The following is a 14,113-nucleotide window of genomic DNA, read 5'->3' as shown; positions in this document are numbered from 1 at the left end:
TCAACAACATTCCAAATAAGCTTAACAATCCTTCTCCATAGTGTATGACCGCAGAATGGAGTGCATTTTTGGACCTCTTGTAGCTCGCGTAGCTTTATTTGGTACATTCCACAGCACTTCAACCCACAGCGAGACATGTCCAAACACAAGCTCCACACAGTGCGACTGGCATTCGGATGGAAAACGGTTTTCGTCTGCTCGTTCCAGGCGAAGTTCACTGATGAGAACTGATGGTCCTCTGTTCTTCACAACGGCATGGGGTATGTGGCATTGGGTTGACACACCGCTGTGCATGTTATGAATTGTTGTTGGTGGTAAAAACGAACACACACCCAATACCAATGAAATGGTCGGTTCGTTTGAAAACCCAATCTTCAATCATCGTTCGACCATGGCCCGAACGTTGTGCGGACATTTTTTAACGTGTTGAATTTTTTTGTTTTGTTTTCTGCAAATTATATTTTGGAAGTCTTCTCCATTTCAGGGCACAGTATCACCCGAACCATTTGCTGCTGGAATGCTTCTGTTGCGTTGTACAGCATTTACATTGTTGGGAAAACAAGTGACACAAACATGAGTCCCTACCGTCGTAGTAAAAACGAAAAACCAAATGCTTCATGTCATTTTTATGAAGTGTACAATGAAAGCAATTAAAACATGAGCATGTTTTGTCTAGAGTTATTTTCTAGCGGTTTTATTTTTGCTTTGTTTGCTACAGTTTATCCATGTACATTCCAGTCTTGGTTGTTATAACCACCATAAGCTGCACGCGTAACGGTGTGATCTGTTTGGTGTGGCTGCGTGAAATAGTTGTCTAGTTAGCAGCATTGCTGCTATTCACAGTTTACATGCAGTAATGCAATTAAAGTGAAAAATACCCATCTCGTAGCGGGACGGGTTTTATGCGGGATGGTTACTTATTTGCATATCTACTTTAAATGAGCAAATATTGGAAGAATTTGAAACATTCAAAACTGTTGCTTCTGAATAATTGTTCACTTAGCGTTTCTATGAGAAAAATCCAATTTTGATGACAATTAAATGCTTGCCTTTTTCTTTTTTTCTAGCATTCCATGAATGTGTAGGTATCTCCGACATCATCGTAAAAACGCTGAGTTTGTAACATTATCCAGTTTTGAAGCAGAGTATCGGTGGAGGGTGGTCATCTTGAAGAAGTTGATAAAATCTTCTACATTGGTAAAATTGTTTCTTTAGACATGTATAATATGTGTACCACAAACTTCTTCAACCCAGACACTTTCATCAATAAATGCAGCATAAATTGCAGTGTAATTGGGGTAAATTGCATAATTGACAGTTTTGGAAAAAAGAAATTGGGAAAAAAAGTTCTCTTCATTTTCATTTGACAGATACTATGGGCTATCTTTGGCGAAATTAGTGAGCAGGACGTTTGGATACGAATAATTATTCACACGCTAGCTGAAATGACTTCTTCTTAAGCGACTCAACAACCTCAAGAGGTCTATACTTGCCGTTTCTGGCTTTCTTTGAGATTATTAACCCGAATTTATGTGAGGGTAAATGAATTCAACTCAGGACCAAGCTTCCTGGTAGCGATTAGGTCCTGGTTATATCAGCACGGCGTGTTCAATTGTAAGTGTACCGAAATAGTAGTACAATTATAAACATCGTTACGCAAAAAATCTAAACAGATGGATTTGAATGTCATGCTTCAAACTATCTGAAAATGATTAGTATTACGCGTTGTAAACATGGATATGCATAAAACATGCAGGAACGAACATCGAACATTGGTGTAAAAAAACCCATAGGCTATAACCCCCTGCATGATAAGCTTTTGCATTGTTGAACCGCAAAAATAAAATAATGCGTACGTCGAATGTCATTTTATGACAACCTCAGGTCACTTTTGATGTGACTGTGGTATTAGACACATCGAGGCTGTTCAGATTTGTGTTTTTATAGCAGCAGTACTTTTTAAACTGAACGTGACATGACAGCTGACATGATTTATAATCACCCTGAGATTGACATTTGATTCCTACCAATGCTGCACACCATCGTAGTGAGATCACATGATTAAGGGTGAATCACTCCGATAAGTTACACGAGCAATGAAAAAAAAATGGGTTATATATGTCCTCATTTGAAGGAAAAAACAAGATCCAATCAGAGTGCAGGTGAGTGATGATGGTAGTAAGATTCATTAAATTTAGAAGTAATTATTCCAAGATTCCTTCACTACGAATACAATGCATTCAGGTAAGTTTTTGAACAAGGAGAGCAGAATAAGACAAATAAATCAATAGAACTTTACGAACCCTAACGCCGCACACACTGCCACATTGGTGCTCAGCTTGCCAACAGTGAGTAAAAACTGCTCACGAAATCAACACGGTTGTATTTCATGGGTTGCCACTGCTGAACCTCCACGCCACCCACTACTAATGTCCCCATCAGGCAAGGAGACAAAGTATCCCATTTCTTTTCCAGATTACCCATAAATAATCCCGAAATGAAAAGAAACACTCTCCCCACTGCGATGCGCAACATTTCATCTTACCGTGCACGACGAATGAGCCCAACCGAATCGTGATGCCTCTTACACACACAGCCGAACATACACAGGGAAAGAAGCTCATTTGTTTTTCCTCCTGTCAGCGGGCACATTTCGCTTCTTCGCTAATGGTTCGCAAGGAAAATCCGAAGACAATACGTAGCATCCCTTTGCTCCCTGCAAGCGCGCACCAGACAGTACACCGTGCAAAAGGTGCCTCTTCTGTGCGTAGCTCATTTTGTGGTGCACGACGTTTACGTTGCGTGTAGCCCACATTCCGCTCGTATCGGGTGGTTTCACGGATAGGTGCTCCGTTCTTTTAGCTTTTATTGCAGTAATTTTCCGAAAGCATCTCGCACCAGTTGTCCGTAACAGTTATTAGTGTGAGCGGAGGACGAATTTAGTGCCTCGAATCGACAGGTTGAAAGAGAGTTGAATTAAGGTGAGGGCGAGAATGAAAGCAGGAGGGATGGAGTTTCCTATATTGCTTGGATAATACATTGTTTCTCAGTCAGCAAGAAATCACCGACGACGGAAGTTGTGGAGAAGTTTTTTTTTTCCTCCGGAAAACAATAATGCGTGGAGCATCGGTTTTGTTTTTGCAACTTTGTTGCATAAATTTCCGGTTGGTAAAGGGAGTTCCTTTTATTTATTAAAACTTAAGACGTATAAATTAAATTTGTACGCTTTTGTTACTTCACAGAATATGCTATTCAAAATAGGATTTTAACACAGAATCATATCATTGTTGCAACATTGACGGTTTGTATTGGTGGTAGATATATTGATATCGTTTTTAAACGTGAATTTATTTTGTTAATTTTAGAGCATTTTTTTGAATGTGATTAATGTGCCCAATCCTTTTTCAATAACAGCTAAATAATTAAATTTGATAACTAAACATGAATTCAGCTTTTGATAGTGACTGAAACTTGTATGTAAAATACGTTACAATTAACAAAATAAGTTAATGAAATGAAATTTTGAGAGCTATAGCATGTTCCTTTCGTGAAACATATTTCTAATATTTGATATCTTCATTTCTTCAATTTTATAATTGGAAATTTAAAAGGTAGAAAAGTTTGAAAATAGTCTCTCCCACGTATTTGCATGTAAGCAGGTGCAGTGAATGATATTGTTTCTCTTAACTCACACCAATAGTACGCTTTTTCTCTAAAGATACACAGCATCATATGATCTGTGACTGAAATGCTCAAAGCAAACATGTTGGTTTAGCAGAAGAATGAACAAAAAAAAAAAATACAGCAAATGCAACATCCTTCCCAAAAAAAAGGATCCACTTTCGATCACATTTTTTAGAGATACTGTGAAAGGCAGAAAAAGTGACGTGACGGTGAGAAGTAAAGAATGTTGCACTTATTCACACTCGAGCGAGTTCTGCTAACTTGTCGTCAAAGGCAGACGAAAATTGTCGAGAAATAGAAAGAGAAAAAAACCCGAAAAGCTACAACTTTAGCTTTTTGTGACTTGTCGCAATACTAAACTTAGGGATGACAAAAAAGGAAGCTAGAGTTGATAGGAGAATGTGGTTCCAAATTTGAAATAAGGATAGTTTTTCTTTTCGGTAGTGAAAGGAACGAGCTTTACCAATAGGCATACACATCAAGATACACACACACACACACACATTCATGCATAGGGCTCGCTTTCAGGCAAAACTAACGAAGCAGAATATTAAATGACAACTGTTTCGGTCCGGGGTGACAGTGTCTCGTCTCGTCTCAATCTCATTACTAGTACGTTTGCACACTATTAGTGGAAAGACTGTGACTGGAATGTTGAAGCTTTGCCCTGTTTTTTGGTCGATGCCACACAAGAAACCAAACTAAATTGAAATGGCACGTCCAGGAAAAGGGTGTGTTTATTTTTTGGTTCTTAAATCCAAACCCCAGCGACACTTGGAGCACGATTCGTTTAAAGAAAGATAGGGCACCTCTTTAGTGAAGGAATGTTTGCATTAAATCGCCACACGGGAACGAGCGGTAAAGTTTGCTGGTTTTACGTTTTGTAGCGATTCATTTCAATTGCTCGGCCCACTGCCAGGAGAATGAGAATGCGTCCCAGCACCAGAGTGCGCAGTAAACTCTTCCTTATCATGTAAAATGAGGTTTATTATTTACAATTAGTTTTAATTCCCCTTCACGCACCTTCAGCGTCTCTTACAACTTTAGGGCCACACTACGAACCTCAAGCAACTGGTTGTGGTAGAACTGATCGCACCGTATACTCGGACGGAAGTCGCGGAATGACGCCCAGTAAATGTTGTAAAATTACCATCACATCACTACCAACATGCCCGCTCCGCTCGTGTATCCAACTCCAGCAGGAGTTCCAATGGCAGTGCAATTGGCTGCAAATGGGAACCCTGGCATGGGATGCTGGCTAAACTGTGCGGCGTTATGCGATACTCGCACTGCATTCTTCTTGCTTTATTGTCACCCACAGCTATCTTGCTAAACAGTTCCTCCTGGCGTGCGGGAAGCTTCAAGGAATTCCGGAATTGTTATGGTGTGTATCGTTTTTGTGTGTGTGTGTATGTTTGCGTCCCCTTTGCTGGCGTTGAGTTTGCTGCTTATTTGCAATGTGGGAGTGGAAGTTTGTGGTGAGGTGTTGAAGCGACACGGCCCGTCTGCCGTGCTAGCCCGTAGTAAGTTTCGCAGCAGTGGAATGCAAAGGATTCTTTTTTTTTTGTAAACTACTCTCAGACTCTCGCTGGCGTTGCAGTTTTCCCATCCCCAAACATCCACAGCCCTCCAGCCACTTGCTCGATTCAATGAAAAGAAAATGGTTGTGAGATGGTGATTACGCCCTGAGACCGCTATCGGAGTGTCGCCTTTTTTCTCGTCGAGTCTACTCCAGGCACAAAGTAACGCATAATGAGCCACGATAAGTGGCCTCCAAGATGTCCTGTGATTATGTGTATCTTTTTTCCACTTTTCGCTCTATCTATCCTTCTTTTAGTTTATTTTTTGTTTGGAGTCTGCATCGTTGCAATCTCGGACCTACCTACCCGACAAACAATACCATTTCATTACTAAGTGAATCGCGGTACAAATCTTCCCATTCCTTTCTTGGGTGTCATTGGGCACCCGGGCAATCATCACCAACACCAAAATTACCATTTATTTGCTCCACAGTAATCCACAAGTAGTTACATGGAAAGCCACCCGCTTAAACGTAACGATACATTTGTGAGGTGAAAATGGTCCCCCGAAATCGAGACAGTGTTTCGTTTTTTTGAAATTATTCCCGGCTTGCAGTTAGTGGCCGATTTAGCTGCCGTTAAGGGAATGGTCATGAATTTCAAGATAAGAATATCTAAACGACTCAACCACACAAAAAAAACCGAACACGAACCTCAAAATCGCAAAAAAGTAAATTACTTTACATGGCATCACACACAGCGTGGAGTTCATTTGAAGCGATTTTTTGTTTTCTCCACTATGATGCTACTCGTTACCGAAAGGCTCAATTGCGAGATTATGCAAATATCTCGCAGAGGTAATCGAGTGATACATTAATATTGACTGCACGTGGTATTTGTTTTTCGGCGCTGAGGTTGGCTGTTGACTGTGAGTGAAATAAATTGTAGAAAATATTGACTTGCTCCAAACAGAACTGATGGAGAGACCTTTCAACGTGCAGATAAATGGATAGTGATAGGAAATGGTGAATGGAAATGTGAAACATATTACAGAAAGTAGGCAAAAATGGTAGTAAAAACAGAACAAAGTGAAGAGACAAACAAAGCTCACATATTTCATTAAATAACGATTGCTAGTGGATCACACGGAAATTAATCGCTTCTCCAAGTGGGAAAAGCAATCGCAAAGAACTCTGGCCTACTCGAAATGATGAGCTGTAGAATTAGTGTTCTGGTAAAGTACGATAAACAGTTGACTTATAGAGCAGTGCGTTTGAATTTAAAGTGAAGTGGTACGGTCTCTCGTTTTTTTGTTTCTCATAAAAATTGTCTCGTCTCGTCTGTAACCTACCGTTCCATGTCGCACACTAAATGTCTCCACATTCGACGGGCAGTTTGCTCAACTTGACGTTGTAGTTCGGTCCACCTTCATTCCTTTCAACCTGCATCGTTGACATTTCAACCTACATTACAAGACGTGAGTCATTCATCCATTGGGTTGATATTTAACACGGAAATAAGTCCAGTAAAAGTGAGCCATATGTAAGAATCACTGCTGGTAAAGCCATCGCGGTCAACAAAATAGCATATTGTACTACTGAATGATTTGTTCAGAAAAGATGTGATCAAGACTGAATAAATCTGATCTTATCAGTTCACGCAAATAAACGGACTCCAAGCTGATGTTCGTCATTTTTTCCTAGTTATAAATAAATGTCCTACCAATTTCCAGCGCGTACAGGAAAGATACAAAAAATCCTTTCCCACCAGCAGCTTAATCAGTAAATCACATGAATCAGATACCGTGCCCGCTCCACGCGTACACACGAGCAACGCAATGGGACACAATCGTTTGTTTTGCCTGTGACCGCCAGACTGACGGGGGAGCACTAGCTGGTCCGGTCCGGGCACTGCATCATAAATGGCTGCTTTTTATCGCCCAGCCAATTAAGGTCCGATTGAAGTGAAATTGTGAACCAGTGCGGTGTGGGAAGCAAAAATCAAACCAGCCTTTCAGGCCACTTGATGGAAAAGGGACGATGATGATGATTGGGCGAATGGCGCATAATTTTCGGAAATTGATAAAATACAAATAATGTTCGATGTGTATTTTTGGCGAGCAGCCGATCATCCATCGATCCAGCCCGGAGGGGGAAAAAGGGTGCATCAACTGCTGCCAATATTATCTCCCATTCAATTCGAGCATAACAGGAAGCGGGTGTAGTTTTCTTTTATTTTTGCTATCGTGCAAAAAAAGGCTAGGTTAAATTAAATTGACAATGAGCAGAAATGAAGGATGGCCAAGCTGGGCCGAGCGGAACAATTGTGTTTGGGAGGTGCAACGTTTTGATTTGGGATTTTCATGAACGATTTCTAGGGTTAGACGATAAGCTTCTGCTTAGCATTAGTGCATGTTAACATGGTTGCAAACGTAATCGGCTGAGCTGGCAGGTAGCGGATGTGTGCGGCTGTTTGTTAGAATTTCCACATTTTCCTATCGGTACAGAGAGTCCACAAACCCGGAACGTTCATAATCGCATCACGTAACAGGCCGGTGGGAAAACAGGAAAACCGCACCGATGTTCGAAAATAATTCCCGGAAATGATGATGGAAGCACGCGGCCTAGGCGTTTCTATTCATCACCTGCACAGGCCATTATGATAATTTACCACGGATCTTCCAATAGCTTGCGAAGGCCGGTTTAGGTAACGTAGTCAACAAATCTGTTTTCACAACACAAATCGTATTAAACATCACAATCGCATGTATTGGTTTGAAAAGCTACAAATCGCCATGAACTTTTTTTTTAATTACCGAATTCAACGAATTTAGGGAATAGATCTTTTTCAAATGCTTATAAGGAAGCATAATTTAGTTAAATTAAAATTTATTTGCTATTCTATGTTGTTTTAGTCGTTTAACATTTTGTGTGGGTTTGTCAAATAAGTTCAAATAAATAAAAACAATATGTTAGATATTATATTCGACTTTCAATTCTTGCAGTTCTATCGCTCGTCGTAAAATGTGCTCCCATTTTGTTTAACGTGTATAGAAATTTTCAAACCCGAATTCCCCCCGTGGGAGTTTCTACCCAAGGTCGACCTGCCAGCCAGCCCACAAACACAAAGAGGAAAGGATTCATCCAAATCCCATCTGTCAATTCATCGGTACAATGCGCATCCATCCATCGATTGGATCCGTCCATCCTTCCATCAATCAATTTGTGCCCCAATCCCGGTGCACGTGTCTGTTTCGATGGGAATTCTCTCATCTCTCGTACATTCATTGTCAATCTCAGTGCGATTCCTTGACCGAGCGTGCATACTTATGCACCCGGTTTCGATAAGCTTATTTGTGGTCCTCGTGCAAGAAAGCAATGCTGTCGTCGAAATGACGTTTGAGTTCGATGATTTTCTTCTCGAAGCAAGTGAGGAGTTTTAATCTCCCACTTTCCTGGTTCCAGTACGTCGAGTGTCGCAACACCCAAAACGCAACTTTCCAAGAGAAATTGGTTCGCATGTGAAATGATTTTTAGGCTCATCCACGCTCATCTGGAGTGTTTTCCGGATTTCCATTGTGGGCGGGACGAAAGAAAATTAATTGAACCATCACCGGGTCGAATGAGCACGATCGTACATCGCACGACGATTGAAGGAAGAGATCACAGGCAACGTAACAAAACAAAAAAAAAAAAACAGACACAAACAAGTCACCTGAGTGATGTCCGAACGAAACGCAATTCCCAATTGTGCACAAAAAAAAAAAAACTTTCGGTACAGTGTGTTGGGTGTGAAAAAGATGTTAACAGCAATAGATTGACAACTGGCAGGCAGGTTGTGCTGGTGTACGATTGTGTGGAAGGTGGAGGAATTGAGAGGAACAAAAAAAAACACGGAAGAAATAAAGCGCCAACCATGGCTCAAGGTGCTTTACCATTCCAATCGTCGGCTTGATTGAATCATCAACTGTCTTTGAGGCAAACGCACGGGTACGGACAAAAGACGGCACACCATAAAAAGGGAACCATCTCTTCAACGCTGCCGCTCGCTAAGGATGCTTTTAGAGATGAGTGGCATTTTCACCACACGGCAAACGAATACACGGTTTGCGGGCACTAGCAAGAAGAAAACGCAAGTACGAAAGGGGGGAATAAAAACAATATTAGAAGAAAAAGCGTAAGAGCAATCCATGTTCTGCATGACGCAAGTGCTCTTCCAGCAAGTGTGTTCCATGCTTTGATAGACACCTATTGCGCTGGAAACATTTTCAGCGTGGAAGCAAAGGAAAGCTTCGCTTTTGTTAAGGAGATTGATCGGACGGGTGAAACTTGCTGACATGATTTTAGTCTAAGGAATATACTATAAATAGAATTATAATCTTTTTCGCAAATTTATTGTCCTTGTATTTTATTTCTAAAAACACAAAAAAAAGCAAAGAGTGTTCGTTTCAAGCAATTAATTTAGGCTCCTAAACGAAAGGTCAATCGAAAGCTCATTAAATTGCCGCATTACAGCAGCCTTTCGCGCAATGTCCAATGGCAGAAAGCGGAATTGCTGTTTGGTTGCTTTCTCAGAAAAATATATATCGTGCAACTGTCTCCATGTGTGATGCATTGAGCGAATGGAAGCATTCTCCAAGCGATACTTTGAAAGTGCGGTTATTGTGCAGGTATCGATTCCGCGTTCTGGAGTTAAATTGATTTTTCCCTCATCAAATGTTCCAACCATTCCACGAACACACATTCCGCCGGGTTTATGTGGCTACCGGACAAGAAGTGAAGAAAATAATGAGAATAACTGCAAAGCATTCGCGAAAATGCAGTCGAACGCGGCTGTTTCCCTGCTTTATCCATTTCGATTGCGAGCTATCGTGAAAGTCTGTTGTAGTTGTGAGGCCATTTTTCTGCGATTTTTTTGCTTAATTCCACCAAAAGTAAAGTCAATTCACAACTTTGGGGTTTGGCGAGGGACGGGTTTTTACTTTGGGCCAGTCCCCTATCCTTTTATCGGTTTACCGTCTATGTCTGGCAAGCGATAAAAGCATAATAATGCTTTCAAAATCCCTCGCTCTACTCACGCGGTCGGATGGATTTGTTCGGTGTGCGGGGTTTTCTTTTATTTTTTCATTGAGATTTCCACCTTTCCAGTGAAAATGTCGCAAGGGAGTACCGAAAGCTTTTTCCACCCACCACACCAAAAAACCTCAACGGATCTTAACGAAGCGCACTTTATAGCGGTGGCGGTTGCTATGGTGAAAGTGCACCGAAAACATGATCGTAGCCGCTTTCGCCGCATTGCCAGCACGGAAAGAGTGCAGGATAAAGTTATAATTGAAATCCAATCTCAAATGAGCCCTGCCCACCATGCAATGGGCAAGGAAGGGACGGGTGGGACGAAGAGGGAGACGGGGTTGCGTTTTTCGAAAGGCAAAAGTTCAGCACACAGGAACGAACCCTCAGGATAAGAAGGAACGAAACGAAGTGCAACCTTTTGTTCGGAAAAGTATAATTTGAGCTATGAATCCTTTGTGGGATGGCAGAAAAGGGAAAAATGTCCGGTTGTGTTGAGCTCTCGGGAGGATTGAGGAATTGGTTCGATTACTTAAGTCGCACCGCGTACCACTACCGTTTCACCTTTCCGACGCATATACACAGAGGTCCGACCAGCCGACTTTCCACTGATATCCGAGGCGAATGAATACTGCCTGCGAATGTGGTGGACTGGTGTTGGAGCACCACTCTCAATGGGGAAAGGATTTCCTTTTGCCGGAGGTGCATCGTTTGCTTCATTGCACCGGGGCGCCGAAGGTGGGGAGAAATAATTGAAAACTCGCAAAAGTTAATACTATTCGATGGCGCTTATTGGCTTGAGATTCATGCCGGTTCGGTGACTCGGTGCAGCCAGCACAACAATTGATGACTGGCTACAAAGCGCACGGAAAGTATGATGGGAAAGTATGTAATGGTACGATAGTAAGCAACTTAACCAAGGCAGCTTTAAGAACAATATAATCTGCTCAGTTCAATAAATTGTAATTGAAAATAATATGTTTGATGCGCGTGTGTGGGTTTGGTTCCAAATATGTTTCGGCTGCCCAAAATGTTCTAGCGATTTATTAGCGGGAAGATTAATTTAGCCCATAGAAGGTCAGCAAAAGGACAGCAAAAGTAGCAAAGTGATTATTAAGTGACATTAAGAGTACAGGACGATTATCTATCTCATCTGTTTGTTTCAGTTTTTTCGTTTAAACCAATTATTAATACTTTAGCAATACGGACTAGCAGTTGCTCTTGAATGAAAAATAAACGAAAATTATCCATATTTTATTAAACACAACAAAGTAATGTTGTATAACTTAAATTTTAAATGGGAAAATAACATATTGCTGTATGATAGAATGAAAAAAAAACAAAAGCTTCCTTTCGATTATCCCACCATTACAAATAAAAGCGTGAAAAATCATTCAACCTTTCATTTCCCGCTGATGGTAAGATCTGTCCCACCGCTCCAATTCTACCCGAACGAGTGACAGTGTCTAATGACTGTCGTCTGCGAAAAAGTGATCCACTTCGGAAAACAGACTAAACTACACGTTGCCCATCGTTTTTTTGCCATCGCCCGTTACAGATACCCGTCAGGTTGAAGAAAAAGAATTAAATAAATCCTCCTCTATCAGTATTAATCCTGTCTGCGAGTTCCGAGTTCCAGTTTGTCACCACAAAGCGTACAGTGTGGGGGTGTGTGTGAGAACATCTTTACACGTTAGAACATCCCCTACGAGGCTGATCGAATGGTGGGAAGATGGTAGTAATGAAAATGGAGCAAGGAAAATGTCCCCTTTCCAAGAGACAATGGTCAAACGGTTGTTAAACCGCCATTTTACTGGTGCTTTTCCCACTTCTTGCTCGCCGCATCCTCCTGGACGCTTGGTATTGTCTTTTCTGTAACACTTCATTCGTTACAGACCTGCCCCTTCGCAAGGATGCTCTCCGGCTTCACTTCTGATCAATGGCGTTTAGCCACTTGGCCACCATTTTCGCTATAGGGCTTACCATTTGGTCGTTCCATTCTTTGGGCTCACTTTAGTGCAGTCGAATCGTGTATTCGTGCTGAAACCTCATTTCGGACCGTGCTTTGCTGAGCATTCTGAGGTAAATACCACTGGTACCGATTCTCTTTTCCATTGCGCCAGTTTTCTTTTGTCGTTCGTCTGATTGTATTCCATTTAGTGTGAAAAACCATCGCCAAGAGCTTAGTGATTAGTTGCAGTGTCTGTCACAGTCACATAAGGTGTCAATAATAAGGTTGGTATCTACTGTCGACCAGCGGCTTTCGGCGGTGTGAATACACTTTCGGTTTCTTGACACCAAGTACTGGAAGGTGCACAATGGAGATAAAATTCATTCGTTGATAGGGTATTTCCAACCAAAGAATTAATAGAGGTAGCTTTGTTTATGAATATTCAAATAAAAACATCTTTAAATAAAACAAGTTAAATAAACAAAATAAAAAGTCTACTTAGGAATCATTAATACAAAATTAACTTAGTGGATTGAACACAAAATAGGATTAATAATCAAAAGAGCTACTTAAAACTGCATAAAAACTAATATGTAAAATTTAATATTAATGAACGTTTGCATAAAATCGGCAAAAATCCAAACTCCAACTTTACTCTTAGATTAAAATGTGCAAAAAGCCACACAAAACGAACTGCTTTTGATCCACCGCTGACTGACCTCCCCTACGAAAACATGATTGTAAATGCAGCGTCGCAGTTTGTAGCTGAATCGGACTGTACAGAAATACTTTTTTTCACGCAAATGTTACATTTATGATTCATAGCACAAGAATTTTGCAATATTTTTAATGCATTTGTGCAATCAATGCGGTAGCAATGCAATTTCAATGATGGTTTCACTTCGCTGCAGGCGAATGTTGGAACTAGGGATGGTGAGCAACACGCGGCTGTCTGTACAATCCGTTGCCAGTAATAACGTTATGCATGCATGATAAAGCTGTTGAATGATGGTTGTATTTTTTAAATATTTGCTTTTACACAAAATAATATAAGTGACTGGATGATTCACAAACAGTAACTTTGCGGAGTACAATTAACCTACATGTTACAAATTCCAAACCATGCAAGTTATGGTACAGAAAGTACATCGGTATTAACCACACAGCGAAACGAGAATAGAATTACAGGCATCTAAAGCGCTCCATTTTGATCGTCACAAATCGCAAACAGAGCACCATTTTCCATTTGTTTCATTTGTGCTTCGAAACCATTTCAATTTCGAACACGAAAGAAGAAGCTACACACATTCCATCGTCTCGAAATCCGATGATGACGATTGACAGTTGCTTCCAAGTGCGGGAACGTTGGCGATGATGTTAATGCTGGCTGAACATGAAGACGGCGATGGTGATGGCGGTAGTGTTAGCAGTGAACCCTCCACCCCTCTTCCAACCATCGGTTCGATGATGATAGTTGTTATGACGGTAAACAGAGCTGTTCGATTGTCCGGTGGACAAATTTGCATCGTCACTGAATGGCACTCGGGGCTGCCAGACGACAGAGATGCATCTGTTGGCGTGACTTCGAAAGTGCAATGGGTAAACAGCCATCCCAACAGGCACAACTCGGCGCCTCCCCACCGTGCCCATGCCTTCCTTCCCATTCTGTCAGTGTGCTGTGGCAGCTTAGCAGCCTTTCAGTGCAAGAGCAACCGATTGTGATTTCGTCTGGTATCGATGAAGCTAAAACGGTACTGGTCGGTGTGTATCGAGCATGTCGTGGTAGGTAGTACCCAGGAACTGGCTGGCGCTGGGTTTGGTCGCAGTGGTGTAGCACTGTTGACATTTGTTTATGATGTGCTTGGATTTTATTGTTGTTTGTTTACGAT

At 41.3% G+C, this 14,113-nt stretch overlaps 1 protein-coding gene across 1 annotated transcript in view; it reads right to left on the bottom strand.

Moving 5' to 3' along the window:
• The window catches only part of LOC128715862 (RNA-binding protein Musashi homolog Rbp6-like), a 310,737-nt gene that overhangs the window by 58,857 nt on the left and 237,767 nt on the right, over nt 1–14,113 (bottom strand). The window lies entirely within an intron of this gene.

This window comes from Anopheles marshallii, chromosome 3, assembly GCF_943734725.1.
Source record: "Anopheles marshallii chromosome 3, idAnoMarsDA_429_01, whole genome shotgun sequence".
NCBI classification, from domain to species: Eukaryota; Metazoa; Arthropoda; class Insecta; order Diptera; family Culicidae; genus Anopheles; species Anopheles marshallii.
This window is presented reverse-complemented; position numbering and strand designations above follow the sequence as displayed.